Source organism: Gorilla gorilla, chromosome 16 (assembly GCF_029281585.2).
Source record: "Gorilla gorilla gorilla isolate KB3781 chromosome 16, NHGRI_mGorGor1-v2.1_pri, whole genome shotgun sequence".
In the NCBI taxonomy this organism is placed as follows: domain Eukaryota; kingdom Metazoa; phylum Chordata; class Mammalia; order Primates; family Hominidae; genus Gorilla; species Gorilla gorilla.
In genome coordinates this window covers 29,800,435-29,822,656 of record NC_073240.2, presented here as the reverse complement: position 1 = coordinate 29,822,656, position 22,222 = coordinate 29,800,435, and the positions used below count along the sequence as shown (strand labels likewise).

At 38.6% G+C, this 22,222-nt stretch overlaps 2 pseudogenes; both read right to left on the bottom strand.

The window, feature by feature from the left end:
* Window positions 1-18,150, bottom strand: part of LOC134757265 (programmed cell death 6-interacting protein-like) — a 28,157-nt pseudogene extending 10,007 nt beyond the window's left edge.
* LOC134757234 (dexamethasone-induced protein-like) lies at window positions 17,387-18,596 on the bottom strand (annotated as a pseudogene).
* Between the last annotated feature and the right edge of the window lie 3,626 nt (window positions 18,597-22,222).

Here is a 22,222-nt window from a genome sequence, read left to right as displayed (position 1 = left end):
AAGTCTTAAGAAGCATAAATTTGGCCTCAAAATAACTTAAAGCTCATTTTTTTTTTACCACCCAGGATTCACTACTAAATGAAAAAAAAATTACAAAGCCATAAATGTAATATGCTCTCATTTATGTTTTTAAAATATGCGCAGGGGCCAGGCATGGTGATTCTAGCCTGTAATCTCATCACTTTGGGAAGTGGAGGCAGGTGGATCACTTGAGCCCAGGGGTTCAAGACAAGCCACGGCAACATGGTAAAACCCCATCTCTGCAAAAAATACAAAAATTAGCCAGGCATGGTAGCACATGTCTATGGTGTCAGCTACTCAGGAGGCTGAGGTAGAAAGATTGCCTGAGCCCTGGAGGTTGGGGCTGCAGCGAGCTGTGATCCTGCCACTGCACTCCAGCCTAAGTGACAGAGAGAGACCTTGTCTCAAAAATAAAATAAAATAAAATAAAATATGCACAGAGCTTGGAACAGGAAATGAAAGTTGGAGGACCATTTTAACTTTTCCCTTTATACCGTTCTTAAGAATCTGTACTTCTGACAATTGGCAGATTACTTTTGTGAACTTTTTTAATCTTTATACTAAAACTGAGGAAAAACAGTTTTGGTAAAAACGAATTTACAACTGAGCCTAATTTAATCAAGTAAAAATGTGGGTCCAAATTGGGAATTTATTCAAATGAAGGTCATTTATACACATTTTTACCTGCTCTTAAAGGCTTATACAGTTCATTGGATGATGTCCTTTGCCAGCGTTCCTTAAATTTTGCTCATAAATCATTATCGGTTGCTTCTTCTTCATCCAACAACCTTAATGACTTTAAAAGGAAGCAAAAAGAACCCTGAAATGTCATTTCTGGATTAAAAAATTTAATGCATTTAATAAATGTTCATACACAATATAAGGGAGAATTTGGTGAGATGGGAATACTAGGTTAGAATATAAATCGACTTTTTTCTTGCAGACATCTAAGTTATAATGCATTTAACAAAAAGTCTTATAAATTTAAGCCTGAATTAGCTATCACCTTTCTCAGTAAAAAAAAAAAAAAAGGAAGAATACATAAGAGACTATTTACATCCATATATCAATTTAAAGAAAGTTTTAAGATTAAAATAGATAAATAGAAGCCATAAACAAAGGGGAACAACTGATCAATTACATTAAAAAATAAAAGATTTAGACTTTCATTCCAATACAACAAACAGAAAATTATGTTTAATATATTTTTAAATGCCTTTTAATGTGTAGATAAGATGACAGGATAGTAGGGGGCCAGAAACACAAGAAAATACTAATCTACCAGTAGACACAGTGCTAGCACCAACAATATATGACAATCCCTGATGGCTTAGGACAAAGAATAGCAAAATTCCGTCAAACACCACAGAGTAAATATTTTAGGCTTTGTGGGCCACAGTCTATGGCACATAGAATTCTTCTTTTTGACAATGCTCTAAAAAAGATAAAAATTATCCTTAACTAGTGAACCACACAAAAGTAGGCCACAAGCCAGCACTGGCCCACCATCCATAGTTCACCACCATTGGCTTGGATTGTGAATTTAGAACATGAAAAGTCAACAAGCAACACAGGTAGGGACAATAAAAGGTGAGAGGTCAGATCAAAAACACTCTCCACACTCAAACTGGTGTACTTCCAAATAGATGATTCTCAGTGGATGAATTTTTAAAACAGAAAACTGCCCTACAGAAGAAAACATGCCTGTCTGGACCTTGGCTCTAAAGAAAAAAGAAAAAAAAAAAGAAGTATTATCTGAGATTCCTGATCAAAAGCCTGAACTTGGGACTAGAAACCACACTATTTGTGTGACACAAAGTCCGAAGATAAATTACTACTATAATTAAAAGATTATAAAAGAAAGGAAAAAACCTCTTAAGTTTGAGGAGGTGCCAGGTATATAATGCCTTTTTATGGCAGAAGCAAACACAAATTCTTTCTAGAATTCACCTTAAACCCAGATCTCAATGAATTCCCACAAATAAATTACAGGAAATATGAATGCACAATCAAAACTCACTGAACACTAACTGTAATTCAGTATTCTGTACTGGATCTTGGAACAGAAGGAGGAACATTGGTGGAATAACTGGTAAAATCTGAGTAATAATACTGTACCAATGTCAATTTCCTAGTTTTAACAAATGTGCCATGACCGGGTAAGATTTTAACTTTCAGGGAAGCTAGGTGAAAAATATACAGGAACTTTCTACACTAAATTTGCAAAGTCTCTGTAAATCTTAAACTATTTTTTAAAGTTTTAAAAAACAGTAACAAAAAAACTGAACACAAGAGAAAACAAGCCACCATAAGCAAGAATCAGCAAAAATTACAAATCATAGAATCAAACCCACAGAAACTACACATTGGAATTATAAGATAAATAATATAAAATAAATATATTTAATATATTTCAAGAAATTAGGGATAAATTAAAGGGTTTAACCTTCCAGGTTAAGACAAATTAAAAAGAAAAATCTTGCTACACGCTATGTATAAAATAAATCAATAATTACAAAGACTGAACAGTTCATATGATAGTTGATTTCTCATAGTATACTAGTTTTACACAGTGGTCATTTGAGTTTCATTAATGTGTACTTACTTACCCTTAAGATAAGAATGAAACCCATTCTCACTCAACCAGAATTTCTCTTATGCTAAACAGGAGGCTCTGCGCCACAGTAAATTCACCAAAGTGATGAATACTAACTACACTGTGAGCACTAGCATGAGGAAGTCTCCAGTCCCAATCCCTGCTGGACATCAAGGGATCACAGTGTTTATACTTGAAAAGCAAATCTTATAAAACATACCTCATCTAGGATTTCTCTATTTCATTGGAGTAATTCAGGCAGTTCTTTAATCAACTGATCAACAGTCTGGATGCCTCCCTGTTCAATCACAGATGTGGATTTAGTCAATATAGACTGAGGTACAGTGTCTCCAGACACATCTTCAATTGCTGCTGGGAGATTAAGGGAAGCTAGCACCCTGAAAAAATGAGATACTATGTTATATTGAAGTCTAAAACAATTTAACTCATCAATATTTACTTAATTTAATTTAATCTTCTATAACCAAATCAACAGCAATGGAGTTAGCACCCAGAAAAACTGGATAAGCCCTATCAATGAAAAACAAAGCAAAGATTAACAGAAAAACAAAAAAATCAGATTGATACAATTAAACCAAAATCATTAAAAAATTAAGTTCACATTTCAGAATTAAAAGCCAAAAAATAGGCTGGTGCAGTGGCTCACACCTGTAATCCCAGCACTTGGGAGGCCAAGGCGGGCGGATCACCTGAGTTCAGGAATTCGAGACCAGCCTTGCCAACACGGTGAAACCCCATCTCTACTAAAAATACAAAAATTAGTCAGGCGTAGTGGTGAGCACCTATAATCCCAGCTACTTGGGAGGCTGAGGCACAAGAATCACCTGAAGCCAGGAGACGAAGGTTGCAGTGAGCCGAGATCTCACCACTGCACTCCAGCCTGGGCGACAGAGTAAGACTCCGTCTGAAAAAAAAAAAAAAAAAAAGCCAAAAAATTATGACCGCATTAAAATATATTAGGTATCGTTGGCTTACAGTTCCAACTTCTTTCAGTCTAAGTAATTAAAAGTCAAAAATTCTATCCTAAAAAAGCAGTCTTTTATACTTTTGATTGTTACAGCATCTCTAACGAGTCAGAAACAATACACAAAATAGTTATTTTTTTCTTTTTTGCTCTCTTTCAACAGAATCAATAATTATAATTTCACATCATCTAGGCAAAATGTCAACAGAAGATAGATGATCTAAGTCTTCATTACAGAATCTTCATCTGTTCTTGGTTTTGTAGCACACTAACAATTCCTCAGTTATTTCATTTACATGATGGGGAAGGGAGGTACATATCCCTACCTACTATGTAAAGAAAAAAGGCAAATGAAATGATGGAATACAATGAACTCCTCAGAAAAGAAGCTCTGTAAAATCTCAGACTGCCTGTTTATCATATGCTAGAGTAAACTTACATTCCTTTCTTGTTCAAGAAAAATGATGGTAAAATCCATGCATTAATCAAAACTAAAAACATGAAAAGGCAAGCCAACTACGAGAGAAATACAGCTGGCCCCTGAACAACACAGATTTGAACTACGTGAGTCCATGTATATGTGGACTTTCACCTCTTTCACCTTTGCCACCTCTAAGACAGCAAGACCAACCCTCCTTCCTCCTCTTCTTCAGCCTACTCAAACATGAAATAGACAAGGACGAAGACCTTTATGATGATCCACTTCCATTTAATCATAGTAAATATATTTTCTCTTCCTTATGATTTTCTTAACAGCATTTTTTCTCCAGCTTATTTATTATAAGAATATACTATACAATACATATACAAAATATGTGTTAATTGACTGTTTATGTTATCAGTAAGGCTTCTGGTCAACAGCAGGCTATTAGTAGTTAAGTTTTGGGGACTCAGAAGTTATATGCAGATTTGACTGTGCAGGGGGGTCAGCACCCATAACCCCTATGTTGTTCAGGGTCAACTATATTCTCAATTGTATGTATCTGACAAAGGACTTGCCTCCAAAATATGTAAAGAACTCTTTAAATATTAAGAAAACTCAGTTTTAAAAACTGAGAAAAAGATTTCAATAGACACTTTACAGAAAAGATATGAATGGCTGGTAAGCACATGAAAAGCTGTTCAGTATCATTAGTAATTAGGAGAATGCAAATTAAATCACAGTGAGATTCTGCTACACACACACTAAAGCAGCTAAAACTAAAAAGACTGACGGTACCAAGTATTGGTGAGGATGCAGAACAACTGTATTTCTCAAACGGTGCAGATAGGATATAAAATGGAACAACCACTTTGGAAAACAACCTGGCAATTTCATGTAAAATTAAATATGCTAACCACACAACCTAACAATTCCACTCCTACCTAAGTATTTACCCAAGAGAACTAAAATATGTCCACATGAAGATTTATACACGAATGTTCATAGAAACTGAAATGTCCATTAACAGGTGAAAGAGTTAACAAACTGCTCTATAACCATAAAATGGAATACTACTCCATAACCATAAAATGGAATACTGCTCAGCCATAGAAAAGACTCAAGCTGATACACATAATATAGATGAATCTCAAAAACAGTAACTAAGTGAAAAAAAGCAAAACACATTCTAAGTATATACTGTACATACTGTAAGTACTGTATATGTATATGCTAGAATGATTACATGTATTTTAAATTGTATAAAAAGTAAAACTAAACTTAAGACAGGGAGCAGATCAATAGTGGCCAGGGGCCAGGAGAAGGAGGACTGGGAAAGGGGCATGAGAGAATTTTTTTAGGGTAACAGTAATGTTCTCTATCTTAATCATAGTGCCGGTTACATGGGTACATACACTTATCAAAACTAACTAAGTAGCCAGGCATGGTGGCTCATGCCTGTAATCCCAGCACTTTGGGAGGTCAAGGCAAGAGGATCACTTGAGCCCAGGAGTTCAAGACCAGGAGCCCAGGAGTTCAAGACCAGCCTGGGCAACAAAGCGAGATCTCGTCTCTATAAAAAATGAAAAAATTAGCCAGGTGCGGTGGCTTGCACCTGTGGCCTCAGCTACACAGGAGGCTGAGGCAGGAGGATCACCTGAGCCCAGAAGGTTGAGATTGCAGTGAGCCATGTTTAATGTTTACACCACTGCACTCCAGCCTGGTGACAATAAGACCCTGTCCCAAAAAACAAAACAAAACAAACAAACAAACAAAATATATATACACACATACACATATACATACATATAATAATAATTGAACTGTGTACTTAGAATAGGTGTATTTTGTGTGTGCAAAATATATCTAAAAATTTTTTAAACCAATGAATTATTTTCTTAGTATTCAATCCATCAGAAACAAAAATTGGTTCAGAACACTAAACGTACCATGTATCTGAGTTCATTTCTACTTCTCATTTCCCCCAAATAAATATCTCTTAAAATACAAATTTTTAGTCAAATATCCTCACCTTGTTTCTATAATTTCTTCCAACTATATTTGCTAGAGCTTCATAAATACAGTGTCCACCAAAAATAGTTGTAAGTGTGTGTCTACATTTTCCATTTTATATACTCTTGGCATTTAGCTCTAAGCTCAGAAACTAAAATGTTCATAAACTAAAGAATGACCAAATGGAAAACTTTAGGCTCTAAAATTAAGCTCTACCTACCCATTTGCCAAAGTGGTGGCTTCTCTCATCTGAGCAATTGATCTGTTAACAAATCGGCTTTCCTCTGATCACAGGCAGCCAAAGACTGCTGTACTGACACAGGAACCATCTTCTCAAACAGATCTAAGATTAGGAAGAGAAATTACAACAAAATTTTAAGACAAAAACCCGAACTGTAAAAGTGACTATTCATGTTTTCTTTCCAATATTCACATATCTATACATATTTGATATTTAAAGATCAAAATATCAATAGTCTATTGACATTTAAAGATCAAAACTAAATCACTATTTAAAGCACAACGATAAAGAGAATTTTTAGATCACTACATTCACGGACAATGGTGACAAGGAAAAGTTTCTTCTTTGAACTTAATTTTCTTTAACTTTTTCAGATGTGTTCATCACTGAGTTTGAGGGATCTTCAGTGACGCTGTTCATTTGTTGATTAAACTGAATGAGGGGCCGGGAGCAGTGGCTAAGGCCTGTAATCCCAGCACTTTGGGAGGCCGAGGCAGGCGGCTCACCTGAGGTCAGGAGTTCAAGACCAGTCTGGCCAACTTGGAGAAACCCCATCTCTACTAAAAATACAAAAATTAGCCAGTGTAATGGTAGGAGCCTGTAGTCTCAGCTACTGGGGAGGCTGAGGTAGAAGAATAGTCTGAACCCAGGAGGCGGAGATTGCAGTGAGCCGAGATTGCACCACTGCACTGCAGCCTGGGCAATAGAGCAAGACTCGGTCTCAAAAAAAAAAAAAAAATTGACTGAGTGGGTCACGGCAGCAGGATTCCATTTCTGGCTCCAACACTTCCTAGCTATGTGACCTTGAGGAAATTACTTAACCACTCTGTGCATCAGTATCCTCATCAAATAGGGCTAACAACAGTACCCATCTCAGGGCACTTGTGAAAACTAATGAGCCAATATTTGTAAAGTGCCTAAAGAGTGCCTGGCACATGGTAAACACTTTGTGTTTGCTAAATAAACACATAATCACCCTTTCCCAGTAACAGAATATTCTCCTTGGGATCTCAGCTAGAGGCTACCATCTGTTGTATACATCTATTTATACTTCCCTTCAACCTAAATAATTATACCTTTTAACCATATTGATAATAATATGGAAATATCACTCAAGAAGAACCTAACAGACCATGGAATTATAATAATTTAAACCATCCTTTTATCAAATGACATGGTCAGAACTGGAGAGGAAAGAGGGATAACTAGTAACTTTTAAGTCCTCTACTAAGGTTTTTTTAATAAAAAGACTTCCAACCCACTAGAAAATATGCTTACATTTGCACATACTCCAGAAAAAGGAAACATAAATAAATTCCCCACTATGAATGTGTTATAGTGTTGATGTCCTGTGTTACAGTACATGCGTGTCAAGAGCTGTCAGGAAATGTGTACACCATGCAGGAGGCTGGACCCTGAGTGAGAATGACTGCCAGTAAAAACTGCCTGGCAATGGGAATGGCCAAAGAACTTTTGTCAATTGGTATGTCTAAGATTCAACTTTAAGCTGATTTCTACAGTGAAATACAATCCTTCATTATTCTAACACTTAGGTAATGAACACATGAAAGAGAAAGAAAGAGAGGAAAGCAAGATTTAGAATCTCGATGAGAATCTGGTTTTTTGTTTGTTTTGTTTTGTTTTGTTTTGAGACGGAGTCTCGCTCTGTCGCCCAGGCTGGAATGCAGTGGCGCGATCTCGGCTCACTGCAAGCTCCATCTCCTGGGTTCATGCCATTCTCCTGCCTCAGCCTCCCAAGTAGCTGGGACTACAGGCACCCGCCACCACACCTGGCTAATTTTTTGTATTTTTAGTAGAGACGGGGTTTCACCGTGTTAGCCAGGATGGTCTCGATCTCCTGACCTCGTGATCTGCCCGTCTTGGCCTCCCAAAGTGCTGGGATTACAGGTGTGAGCCACCGTGCCAGGCCGAGAATCTTAAAAATTATGTAACTTAAGTTTCTTCCTCATTCTTTTCCAGATTCTGAATAAAGGGGTGGGTTTGAGAGATGGAAAAAAACTTAAAATCAAAAGGTAGTCTTTGAAATTAAACACCATCATACCAGCCTGTGATTTTCCAAACATAGAAAAATCTTTTTAGCCTACTTCCTTCATTACCAAGAGCAAAACAAACCAAAACAGTAGATGCTAAGGTATAAACCTGATGCCACAAATGATACAGATCCAAACAAACACAAATATACACACACACACACACACACACACAGATTCAAAAATCACAACACTATAAATCCTAGGACCAATGAATCTAATTAAATCCCTTTTGTGTAATATCCCTATTAATATAGGACTAGAAGACATTTTACACTCAAAAATCCAAAAGTCTAAATTGCTTCCACATAGTCAAAAACACAGGATTTCCACTAACTCCACCACACTACCATATGTGGCTTTAGGTAGCTCAAAACTGAATTCCAAAATGAAGTATATTTTTGAGAGTAACAACTCCCAGAGAAAAACAAGGGCACACATATAGAGTTCCATGCTCCTCAGGAACTGCTAGGTCTGATCTCGGACCCTCTCTTCTACTAGGTTCGGCCAGGATGAATATATCCGATGAGACCCACATACCTTATCAAGAAATGGCTGGAAAAGGCTAAAATCGTTTCTCACGTTCCCATTACTACAAAGTAAAAGCATGACAAGCTCTATACTTAAGTGTTTTGACTTGGTCAAATGCTAACACCGGGTTTGCTACAGTGTAAAATTAATCAAGAATGTAATCATTGATTCCATTTTCTTTTTATTCTTAAAAAAAAAAGGGTGGTTGGGGAAGAAATCACTGCTTTTCCATTGTGCAGGTACTTTGTGCTAGAGAGCATGTGTCATTTCTAGGGTCTCAGAAAAAGAACAGATGTATCTATGTGTAAACACAAACAGTTAAGTTACAAGTTGCCCCTTAGTACTGAAGGCAAGAATCAGCATCAGTACTCAAAAAAGTGTTTTAAAAAGAGTGTAACTTACCCTTACTGTCCCAGGCTAAACGGGCTCTGTCTGGTGCTTCTTTGTCTGCACATGGCCACCCACAGCCTGTCTTCTAATTAAATCAATGCTCTAGCAGCAGAACAAGCAAACAAGTTGCCTCCCATCTGCGTACAGCTCTTCAGGATACATTTCCCTTGTTCAGAAGGTGGAAATTGTTGGGAGAGGTGATTTTCTCTGCCTCTTCACAAGAAGAACATGGATACTTGGCTGGATGCAACTCCATGAAGCATAACTGTGTGTGTACACCTCAAAAAATAAAAAATGCAGAGAAACATAAAGACTCCATAAACAGCTGGAATACACAGAAATACTGAAGCACCACTGGGAATACTGCTAAACAGACAGGCAAAATAGGATCTTTGAAATCATCAATAATACCAAGTTAAGGAAAAAAGAGCACCTAAGGTCAAAACTCAAATTTCATGCAATGAAAACATTGTAAGTACTACAAAAGAAAAAAGGTAAATCTTCTACTTCACATACGTAGAAACACATCCCACTCCCCTTACAGAGAATAAAAGATATTATCAATGGAAAAGAAAAATGAGATTTTCAAGGGTGGTAGGTCTAAAATTAGACTCACCAGCCACATTATAGTTAACGAGCACTTACGTAAATGTGAGCTAAATGCATCAAGCTGTCTTTCCAGTGTGGTCAGCTCTACTGGGGTGCAGGGGGTGCTGGGGAAAGAGCAAGGGACCACTCTGCGTATGAAAATATAATTTCTACAAAAATAAAAATGTACAGGAAACGAGATGCTCGTTTATTTAAATAATTTTAAACTTCCCAAATCACAGAAACGACCTTAAAGTAGATGCCCCTCCTTTTTTGCAATAAAAACCAAATGACTGAAGTAGGGTAGGGAGCAGGGTGTGGTTAGGCATCTGCTCACAAGAAAACTTGTTATAAGTTTGGTGAGGGAAAAGGGAAATGTATCAGCTCTTCCCAATGTCCCCTTCCATCCTAGGTATGCCCATATGCCATCAGGAAGCCACACCATCTCCATGACCACTAGGCGTTTCAAGGACTGGCAGGGCTTAGAAGTGTCTTCTATCCCCCGAGGCACACAGACAATTCCAGCCAGAAGTATAAAGCCCAGGGAAGAGAATATGGCCTATTCCTGCAGCTGCGCAAGAGGCCTGGGCTGGGGTCCACTCACAATGAACTACTCAGAGTGTGACCAACATTCCCATGCTGGAGATCCCTGCCTTAAAGAAATGCAGACCTGGCTGGGCACAGTGGCTCACACCTGTCATCCCAGCACTTTGGGAGGCCAAGGCAGATGGATCACTTGAGGCCAGGAGCTTGAGGCCAGCCTGGGCAACATGGCAAAACCCCGTCTCTACTAAAAACACAACAAAATTAGCCAGGTGTGGTGGCGCACACCTGTAGTCCCAACTACTCAGGAGGCTGAGGCATGAAAATCGTTTGAACCCGGGAGGTAGAGATTGCAGTGAGCCGAGATCATACCACTGCACTCCAACCTGGGCGACAGAGCAAGAATCTGTCTCAACAACAACAACAAAGATACAGACAAATGTATAACAGTATTATATATAATAATATAGATGTATAATGAAAATACCTACTTTCTTTCTCTTACATACCAAAATATCAGTCATCTGAACAAGTTGTTCTTAAAGGACTTCCCTAGAGTTTACAAGCAAGCAATATTTGTATTACACAGAGATCCAAAGACGATGAACTGTTTTTAACAGAATGACTAAAAACTTGGCCCAATATAATCTGCCCTATAAACGCTAAAGCATTTGGACAAGAAACGAGTTTTAACCATGAATTAGCATCTCCCCTGACCATAGGGAGCTTTAAAGCATGAATTAAGTGAATAAAAAACTTCACAGTCCATTTTTAATAACAGAAGTTCAACAGAAGATTTTTAACAAAGGAACCTGTATAATTTGCCTTTTACTACATAAAACGTAAAAGCTATTCCTATATTCCTATCACTATTCTTTTTTTTTTTTTTTCTTTTAGACGGAGTCTCAGTCCGTAGCCCAGGCTGGAGTGCAGTGGCACAGTCTCAGCTCACTGCAACCTCTGCCTCCTGGGTCCCAGTTCAAGCAATTCTTCTGCCTCAGCCTCCCAACTAGCTGGGATTACAGGAACGCGCCACCATGCCCGGCTAATTTTTGTATTTTTATTAGAGACGGGGTTTCACCATATTGACCAGGCTGGTCTTGATCTCCTGACCTCGTGATGCGTCCGCTTCGGCCTCCCAAAGTGCTGGGATTACAGGCGTGAGCCACTGTGCCCGGCCCCTATCACTATTCTTAATACACGGTATTCTACCTACCAAAATAATCAGTTTTCAGAATGAATTAACCAGAATTTCTCAAAGGTTACAACAAGATCTTCAAAACCTCTGCGAAATTCATCAGTTTTCTCACAAAAGATTATAAATTGCCTTCCAAAAGTCTGTCATTCATATTTCACCTATTATTACTCATTAGACTTTTTTCAACCAGGTCTTTGTACTTTTTAAGAAAAAACACCATTGTGCAAAAGGAGCTTCAGGCAGTATTTTATAAATAGTTCATTTTCTAACAGAATCCATGAAACACTTTCTACTTTAGAAACAATCCTAAGAAAATGGTAGCATCATGACTCACCCAGTTCTATATCCAATTTTCTCAAAAAAGAAATTCACATTAGAAGTTTTACCATGTGAAATATGCAAAATTATGGTCTGGAATCTTAAATCCACTGTCACTACTTGATCCAAAACTATTTCAAAAGCAGCCAAAAAAGCAACTGGCATCCAAATGTATAGTCCCAAATATGAAGACCAAATTCTTTCACAATATTAATCTTCTCTGCTGTGAGTGAAACCAGAGTTATACCATCCAGTGAACAGAATTCACTTTCTCATCAGTTATTAAGATAATCTCAAAAAAGCTATATGAAACAACATGAATGAATCAACTTACCAATAAATCATTAAAATATGATCTATAAACTGACCTTTCCATTTCCTTCCCTACATTTTGAAGATAAACAAAATATACTTTGGAGTAATATCATTTGCATTTCCACACTGCAGAAAACCTCTCATACAGAAGCAGCCACCTTCCCTCCCAAAACTCTAAAGGGAGAAGGTGGTCAATTTAATAGATAGAACTTTTGCACCTGCCCCTCCTTTACTTAAATGAAGAAAACACCTCATTCTGTTGTCCAGAAGTGACAGTCTTAAGATGACATCACTTGTCTGTAGTGGTGGTAAAGAAAAATAAAACCACACAAAATTATCAGTCTCTAAGAAAAGCTAAAAAATGATATGTCTGCATAATTCCCTTTAGTGTGTGTGGAACACACTACTATACACACACACACACACACACACACACATTTCTTTTGCCTTGTCTCTTCCTCCTCCACTGCATGGAGTTAAGATCAGTATACTTTTCACTATTTGGGAAAATACAAATTATCACATTTTTAAAATATACGGCCAGATACTCTTTCTAGGCAATAAAGACCATTAAAACATTTCAGTCATTTCAATCCACAATTAGTATTTAAGGAATTCATATCAATTCATAACGGGCAAGTTTTAAAAATATGTTTATGTATTGTTTCCTTAAGCTCAGTGGCAAGAACATCATTTTTTAAATCAAAAAGTATATCCCAAAGTCTAAAGAGAAAAGAACAATGACTGTTTGCATCTGTTCAATAATCCAGACATGACTTAACTGAATAGACTGACCAAAACTAAGGTAAGTGTTTATTCTCAAATTAAACATAATGCATTATTAATAAGGCTCTCCAGAATTTTTCTCAGCATTTTTCAGTATTCTGAAAGGACTCAATACTGCTACTTGTATTTCTCTAAGTACAGCAAATATTAGAATCCAATCTTCTTACATCTTTCCATTGACCCAAGCTATTACAATACTTCCCCAACTGAAGTCCATCTGAAAACCTATCCTGTTTTAAGGTAATGAATCACAATTATTCAAGGTGAGAGAAACTGCAGGGGGCAGTATAAGCATGATTTCCAACATAATTCTTAAGATTTAGGAAAATTCTTCCTGTTAGTGTAAGCTTAACCTTAAACTATTAACATATATTTCAATCAAAGAGTCCATAGAAAAGTTAATTGTTAAAGATAATTGAAATTCTTCCACAAATTTAATAATCAAAAGTTGAGGCCAGGCACAGTGGCTCACACCTGTAATCGCAGCACTTTGGGAGGCCGAGGTAGGTGGATCACCTGAGCTCAGGAGTTCAAGACCACCCTGGTCAACATGGTGAAACCCCATCTCTGCTAAAAAAAAAAAAATACAAAAATTAGCTGGGTGTGGTGGTGCATGCCTGTAGTCCCAGCTACGTGGGAAGCTGAGGCACAAGAATCACTTCAGCCTGGGAGGCAGAGGTTGCAGTGAGCCAAGATCGCACCACTGCACTCCAGCTTGGGCTACAGAGTGAGAATCCATCTCAAAAAAAAAAAAAAAATATATATATATATATATATATATAAAAAATAAAATAACTAAAAGTTGAGGTGTGGGATGCACTAAAGTCACTTGGGGAAGAATTCTACGCTACCATTATCCTTATGACTTATTCCAATCAAAAATAATAGAACAAGAAATGTTTTTCCTTTAAATTCATATCCACACTCTTAAAAAAACACAAGTTATTCAAAACTATAAGTCCATTTACTCAGGAGAAACTCATTATTTCAAAATGTATTCTTATCATTTTTAAGTATAAATAAGTAAACCCCTTAAAAGTCAGATTCAACACTAGGGGAAAATAGAATAAAATATTAAACATGATATATAAGTATGACTTAGGAAAATTAAAGTTATTCTAAGATAAAAAGAGAAACTTAATTTTATTCAGTTTTGCATTCATGGTTGCCATTCTAGTATATTCTCCAGCTACTCAATAACCTTCTTTCCCAAACCTATGCTGACTCCATGCAAGTAATTTTCAACTAACAATTGAATTAGTTAAGTTAGATGAAGCCCTCTTTGTGTGTCTGTTTTGAGTAAAGGTAACATTTGGTGGTAAATACATCTATCTTCTTTCTTATGTCATTTTTCTCCTCTTATCCTCAACATATAATTAACCTTTCTTTGATGCTGTAAAACTTGTCATTGTTACCATAAATATTCATCTCATACATACTACTTCCAAAGCACCTCATAACTGTAATAATTGCTAAGTTATGGGTGCTTACTACGTACCACACACTGTCCTGTATTAGTCATATATGAACTCAGTTATCTTCACAACTCTGTGAAGTGGGAATTATTATCCTCATAAATAGGGAAACTGAGTCAAGGACAGACTGTGCCACACCCATGGACACATGGCTAATGACTGGTAGAGCTGGCATGAAATGTATCAGTCATATTAGGAGGGCATCACACATCCCCATGTAAGATTCAATAGAACTAGGTGCCCACCATATACTTTCACCTTCCTTGACTACATTAGGACCAACCTGACATTACCAAGAGAAATTAAAATCTACAAAGCATGATCAAAAGCTCAGGTCCACAATTAAGCATGAGAATATACAGAAAACACGGCTAGGACTTTTGGTAAACACCTGGGCAATTTTCACAAGAAAAGGCATGAAAGGGTGCGTGCCTTGGTATGAGAGCCTGAATACAAGGGCCACAACCCAGTCAACCTGGAAATGTCGACTTTAACTATCATCTCCTCCCTCAAACTCATCATTGTTTTGTCATTCCCTAAGGAGTATTCTCAACCAGAAAAATATTTTTCACGATAATCCTCTCAACTGATAGACACAAATCTATCTTCTCCAAGTTTGAGCAGCAAGTCAATCTTCTGAAGACCTCAATATCCCCTGCACAAATTCATCAAGGGTCCAAATCAAGAGAACTGAGAGGACCTCACTCTAGAGTATAAAAAATTATGGCAAACATGAGAGCCTCCCCACTCAATTATTCGATGTCCACAGTAAACTGGGGACAAACCTAACCATAACACTGGGACAAGGCACACTTCACAGCACACAATTTCAGGGTATATATCTAACTGTTACGTTCGTGAAGAATCTTCCCCTTCTACTTTAGGCACTTCTAGACAGTTGGAATTTATTTTTAAACAACAGAACATACATCACTTTTTGGGGGTTAACTTCAAGGATTTTCCTACTGAAAATGAGAAACTTAAGTATCCAATCACTAACTTTTGTATTCATGAATCTCACAAAAAAAAATCAAGAAAAGAAAGGAATTTAACCAACTTTTATATTACTCAGAAAAGTCACCAATGAAAACAACAATATCATAGGCTTCTTCATAACTGTGCTAATACTGGTGGGCAACTCTGGTCATATAATTTATGGTTGACTAACTCAACAGTTTCATGTCATTTAAGAACAATAAAGATAAACTCACAAATATTTTCAATAAAACAGAGAAAAGAAATACCTCAAGTTCCACCAGTGCTGCAGTGACTGCGTCAGTTGCAAGAGCACCGGCCTGCAGCTTTTCAATTGCCTATGAAACCAAGGGGAGAGATTATTCATCGCAAAATCACAACTTCTCAAACTTTCCAAAAGCTTATAGAAGTATGGGAGACACTTAGATTAATAAAAATTGACCACTAGTTCCATTCCATACTTTAAGACATAAACTACTCAGATGAAAAACAAGCAAGTGTTTATATTCAGGTTCATTGGTAATATGGCTCACTTAATATTCTTCAAATTAAAACAATAACATCTAGCTATTAAATGAAAAGTACAAGGAATTTAGTAAGCTTAATTCATTGTAAGGCTATTCAAATAGCCACAGAAATTGTATGACCCAGTTTGGTTCAAATATCCTGACAATTCGTATTTTATATAGATAACTAAATCTCAAACGAATCATTTCTCCTCCCCCTGTTAATACTCTCCATACCTAAAAAGAAGTGACTCTGAGTCACAGGGGCGCCAGAATCTGAGGATGAAAGCACACATTTGACAAAAACATTTTGGATACTATCATGTAAATTCTAACTCAAGATGTAACATATTATTTTGTAATACAAACTACACAGAATAAAGGTCTATAAAATCACCTGGCCTTGAGCATAAATTAGGAGAGGAAAAGAGAGAGAAGGAAAAGTCATTTACAAATAAATTATTAACGTTTCAATTTAGTCAACAAAGAGAAAGCTCAAAAACTAAGAACTGTATTCCTAATTAAAACTTTTAAGAAGTGTATTCATTGGAAATATTAAAGAGACTAAATATACAATTCAAATGTATTAGATTTCTAGGACTATAGTTATATAAAATTTATTTTCAGATGATAGAAAAATTTCACACTTTGAAAAGTAAGAAAAAATATTAAAACAGCTTAGAGAACTTTTAGCTTTATTATTACAAATTTCAAAAGAACAAAATCCCTGTAACAAAATATTCTTATTTATAGGGCTTCATTCATAAGAAAAAGCTTGAATCTCTGATAAAGTATAATCTTTTTAAAGTTATGTAAATATCAATGAAAAGAGCAGAGAGAGACGCATATTTATTTGATATACAATATTCAACTAGATTCTATTTGCATAAAAAGTAATGGAAGGTTTGCCTACAAGACTAGTAAGAATCAAAATAAAAAACATTTCTTCTGAGTCCATTACTGTCCCCACATTAAATATTCAACAATTTAGCAAAACCTCAAAAACCAATAGGAAAAAAGCACAACTGAGTACAAGGGCAAAGCTGAACTCTGGAATGACAATGAACTTGCTATGATACAAACTACGTGATGAAAAACAGAATGAAAAAGTATAGGACAATCTCTCTTAAAAAAGCACCCATTTTAATTTATTTATTTTTTTTTCCCTTCATGGAAAAACACACTGCCTTCAAGCTGTTTTCTCTATCCTTCTGTCTACAGAAGTTCAACATCGTTGCAAAGATTAAAGAGATATGATTGTGTGCCCACAATTACAAAAATACAGACTTTAATCTGGGAAGTGGGGAAACAGCTAAGCATCATGTGGAGAAAGACACAAAACAACACAAAACGATCCCCTACAAAAACAAGCAAAATAATTTCGTAGTCCAAACCGGAAGACTGCCCTTGAAATGAAACTTTTAAATGTTGAATTTCTTTTTTTTTTTTTTGGAGTTGCATACATTTTTTTAATCCAAAGAAGTCAGCCTCCTAAGTATTGCTTAAACAGGTTTATCAGAATTAAGTAGGCACAACACTCATACTTTCATAAAAGCATTTCCAGCCAGGGGAGCAACGTGGCACTCACCAGCATGATATCTGTTTTGCCAACTTGCTGAAGAACGAGTAACCTGAAATGAAGAAGCGAGAATCCCATCCTCAGCCCCCCAACAGCTTCCTCAGCTTCTTTTTCTTCTCAGTCACTCCCTGAAACAGTCGCTGCATCTAAGACCAGCCTCGGGCTAAACCCAGCTGGCCTGAAGGCTCAACTCACATCAAACGGAGCTGGGAGTTGCTTTTGCGTGTGTCCGCAGTTTGAAGTGTCCTCTCCCAAGGTGAAGTGGGGGAAGCAGGTGCGCTCTGGGATGAAGTGCAGGGAGGCAAACTCTGGCTGGGTTTCTGCAAACATCCATGGCAGCTGCAAATAATCAGAAGCCAAGGCCAGGCCATCGGTGTGACGCTGCAGGCAGATGAGGTCTTGGGACGCCCCTTGCGTTCCCCTTTCTGTGGGAGCAGGTGCCTTCCTAACCTCAGCACTCAGTCCCAATCTCTCTTCCACTCTCCTGGGTCCAAACAGGAACCTCTCTGTTGGCACGAAGCTTTTGAGGGGAGCAGGCAGGCCTCGGAGGCAGGGGAGGGTCTCCTCCTGGGGAACCATCCCCGTCCAGATGGTGCCCCCAACCAGCTGCAGCGGCATGATCTGGGCGGCTGGTCCAGGGCGTGGGTTGCGGATCGTGGAGGGAAGAGGGGAACGGCAGTCGAGACCCTACTCCAAGTACCCATCAAAGACGTCGAGCTCTGAGTCAGCATCGTAAAGGCCCGAGCCGGGGTCGGAGAGCACGCCGAGGTCCACCAGCGCCTGGTCCATGTCCTCGGACAGGAAGACGAGGCCCACGTTGAGGACGATGTACTTACTCCATGAGGAAGGCGTAGTACAGGATCAGCACATTGACGAAGAACAGGCCCACGTAGAACATAGAGGGCAGCAGCGGTGGCTGCACGTAGGGGACCAGGGGGCCCAGTGCGTCCAGGTGGGCCGCGAACCGGGCGCCGAGCATGCAGCGGGTGGCAAGGGCGGCGGCGGCCCGGCGATCCCGGCGAACTCAGCCGCTGTGGCGCCCGGGCGGCCGGCGAGGGCACAGCGCAGCCATCCAGGGGTACCCTGGAGCCCGACAGAAGCAGGGCCGGGCTCCAGATGTCCCCTGGCAAATGCGCCCCGACCCCCGAAATGCGCCGGGCGGGTCACCGCACCCCGAGATGTGCCCCCAAGGCTCTTTCGACCGCCCTGAAGTGGCGGGCCCCCCTGAAGTGGCCGGCGGCTGCCCGACTCCCTCGAGGCGCCTCCCTGGCGCTCGCAGGGCCTCGCAGAGCCGGCGGGGATCCCACCGCAGCTCAGTGTCTAGGGCCGGTCCCGGCAGCCCTCTCTCCCGCCCAGCCCCGCAGGTCCTAGCGCCCCCCTCCCCCCCGCGCCCCTGCAGGCCCAGCACCCATGGCTGCGGCCGCGGCGTCGCCCTCCGGGTCGCACTCAGAGCCACTGCTTTATGTTCAAAACTGAAATGCATAGATCATACACATTGTGTTCATACCCTCTGACAAGCTCGTTGGCATACATGTTTATATTCCTTGGCTTTGGATTCAGAATGATAAACTGCACCTATAGTAGAAAATAAAATCCAGTTGTTAATTGTTAAAATATCAAGAGACCTTGCTTATGTTACATAAATACTCCAATAAACTGATGCTGTCCTAGTAAAAAACAAAACTATTGCCCTAACTGTATGGAGTTTTATGACTTCTTTCTCCAATGTAAGCCTTTTTAATACCATGCCTTATCTCCGTTTTCAAAAGCTCTTTTCCTGCCAAAAGCCCTAAAAACAGCTCATGTCCCCAGAGGCTTCACCAAGGTCACCTCCCCTCTTCTTTTCAAGAAGCTTTTTCCAAATCAGGAGTTGTTTTGATCTGGAGCTAACAACCCAGAAGGTGTCAGGGACAGGGTCCCTCCAGGTTCCTCTCTGCTGAAAGCCCCTGCCATTTGGGAAGTTACTGTTTCAAATCCAGAATTCATAAGAATAATTCAGAAAGCTGGATTGCTTCTCAACAACATTGGAAGTTGAGGCATCTTACATCTCACATGTCCACAACCACCACCAATTGCACCATTCCTAACCAAACACTTCACGCCCTCTCAATAAAGTTGCTAGATTAGTCTCATTTCTTAAAAAGCTGTTTTTTGACAAAATGGGAGAAAATTTTCGCAACCTACTCATCTCACAAAGGGCTCATATCCAGAATCTACAATGAACTCCAACAAATTTACAAGAAAAATACAAGCAACCCCATCAAAAAGTGGGCAAAGGATATGAACAGACACTTCTCAAAAGAAGACATTTATGCAGCCAAAAAGCACATGAAAAAATGCTCATCATCACTGGCCATCAGAGAAATGCAAATCAAAACCACAATGAGATATCATCTCACACCAGTTAGAATGGCGATCATTAAACAGTCAAGAAACAACAGGTGCTGGAGAGGATGTGGAGAAAGAGGAACACTTTTACACTGTTGGTGGGACTGTAAACTAGTTCAACCATTGTGGAAGTCAGTGTGTCTAGATCCTCAGGGATCTAGAACTAGAAATACCATTTGACCCAGCCATCCCATTACTGGGTATATACCCAAAGGACTATAAATCATGCTGCTATAAAGACACATGCACACATACGTTTATTGTGGCACCATTCACAATAGCAAAGACTTGGAACCAACCCAAATGTCTAACAATGATAGACTGGATTAAGGAAATGTGGCACATATACACCAGGGAATACTATACAGCCATAAAAAATGATGAGTTCACGTCCTTTGTAGGGACATGGATGAAACTGGAAACCATCATTCTCAGCAAACTATCCCAAGGACAAAAAAACAAACACCGCATATTCTCACTCATAGGTGGGAATTGAAGAATGAGAACACATGGACACAGGAAGGGGAACATCACACACCGGGGCCTGTTGTGGGGTGGGGGGAGGGGGAGGGATAGCATTAGGAGATATACCTAATGCTAAATGATGAGTGAATGGGTGCAGCACACCAACATGGCACATGTATACATATGGAACTAACCTGCACTTTGTGCACATGTACCCTAAAACTTAAAGTATAATAATAAAATTTTTAAAAAAGTTGCTTTTTGGTAGTTTATATTTAACACTGTAGTTTTATATGTACTTGCAAATAGCTATAGTACCAGTAAAAAATGTGATAAAATGAAACTTTCACATATGCCAAAAATACTTTGATTTAGCGCTTCATTAAGTGCATGATTATCTGCATCTTTTGATTTACCTTTCTATCTTTACAATTTTCAGCTGAGATACTTAGAGGTCACATAGTAAATTAAGGTTTTCTTTTTTTTAAATAATCTCCATCTTTCTAAATTTGGTGAGTCCAGTAAGTTATTTTTGGGTTGTTGAAATCTGTGGCTTTGTTCTAAACTTGAGCACAGAAATCATGCCACTTACAAAATATGCTTTGTCTTCCAACATCAGAGTGTCTGGTAGAAGGTGACTGTTCTTGGAATTTAAAAAATCTTTACAGGACAAGACAAGAATCTGGACACTTTCTCTGTTTCTGATAATATGGCTCAGTAGGTAGACATGCTGGATAGTTCTTGCATAGATCAAGACATACTTGAACTTGCCAAAAAAAAAAAAAAAAAATCCAGAGTCTCTAAGAATGAAGATGAAGTGAAAATCAGAAGGGCTACTGAGAGAGTAATGGGGAAGCAGCCCCACTTATCAAGGGACCTGTGCATGTGTTCAATAAAAAGTTTCAGATGTAAAAAAAGTTGAGAAGAATAATATAATTGCCCTACATACACACATCATCAACAATTTTTCATTCATGGCATGGACAGTTTTTTTGTTGTTGTTGTTTGTTTTTAAAGGTGGAATTTTGCTGTGGTCGCCCAGGCTGGAGTGCAGTGGCATGATCTTGGCTCACTGCAAATTCTGCCTCTCAGGTTCAAGCGATTCTCCTGCCTTAGCCTCCCAAGTAGCTGGGATTACAGGCACCCAGCACCATATCCGGCTAACTGTTGTATTTTTAGTAGAGATGATGTTTCACCACGTTGGCCAGGCTGGTCTTGAACTCCTGACCTCAGGCGATCCACCTGCCTCGGTCTCCCAAAGTGCTGGGATTACAGGCATGAGCCACCACACCTGGCCACAGCCAGTTTTGTTTCATTTATATTCCCACTTCATTTATATACATTCCTTCTTCCTCTGAATTATTTTGAAGTAAAATCTATACATCATATCATTTTTTAATTACCGTATGTATCTGTAGAAGACAAGGAATTTTTAAAAATAAATATATTCACAATGCCATTAAATACCAAAAAATTAATATTCTGAAAATAGCCACAAATCCAGAGTTCACATTTTCTTGACTTTCTCATAGGTGATTTTTCTTCTAGGTTTTCTATTTAATCAGATAACTGTTTGCTCATATTTACATTCCTTACTGAACAATGTCTAAACTTAAGCTGACATAAAACGCACATGATCTTCTGAACAAATGCTTAGTGCAAGAAAAAACTTCAAACTGCAAGACGAGTCCCTCCAAATATAGAAAGGACCAGTATTTTAGGAGGTATGTTAACTAAAATGTGGCAATGTAAGGAGCAAAACAGGAAGAACCTTTAAGTCCTAAACTTACAAGTCAATTTCCTAGTCAGTTTCCGTGGTCCTTCCACAACAACCTCT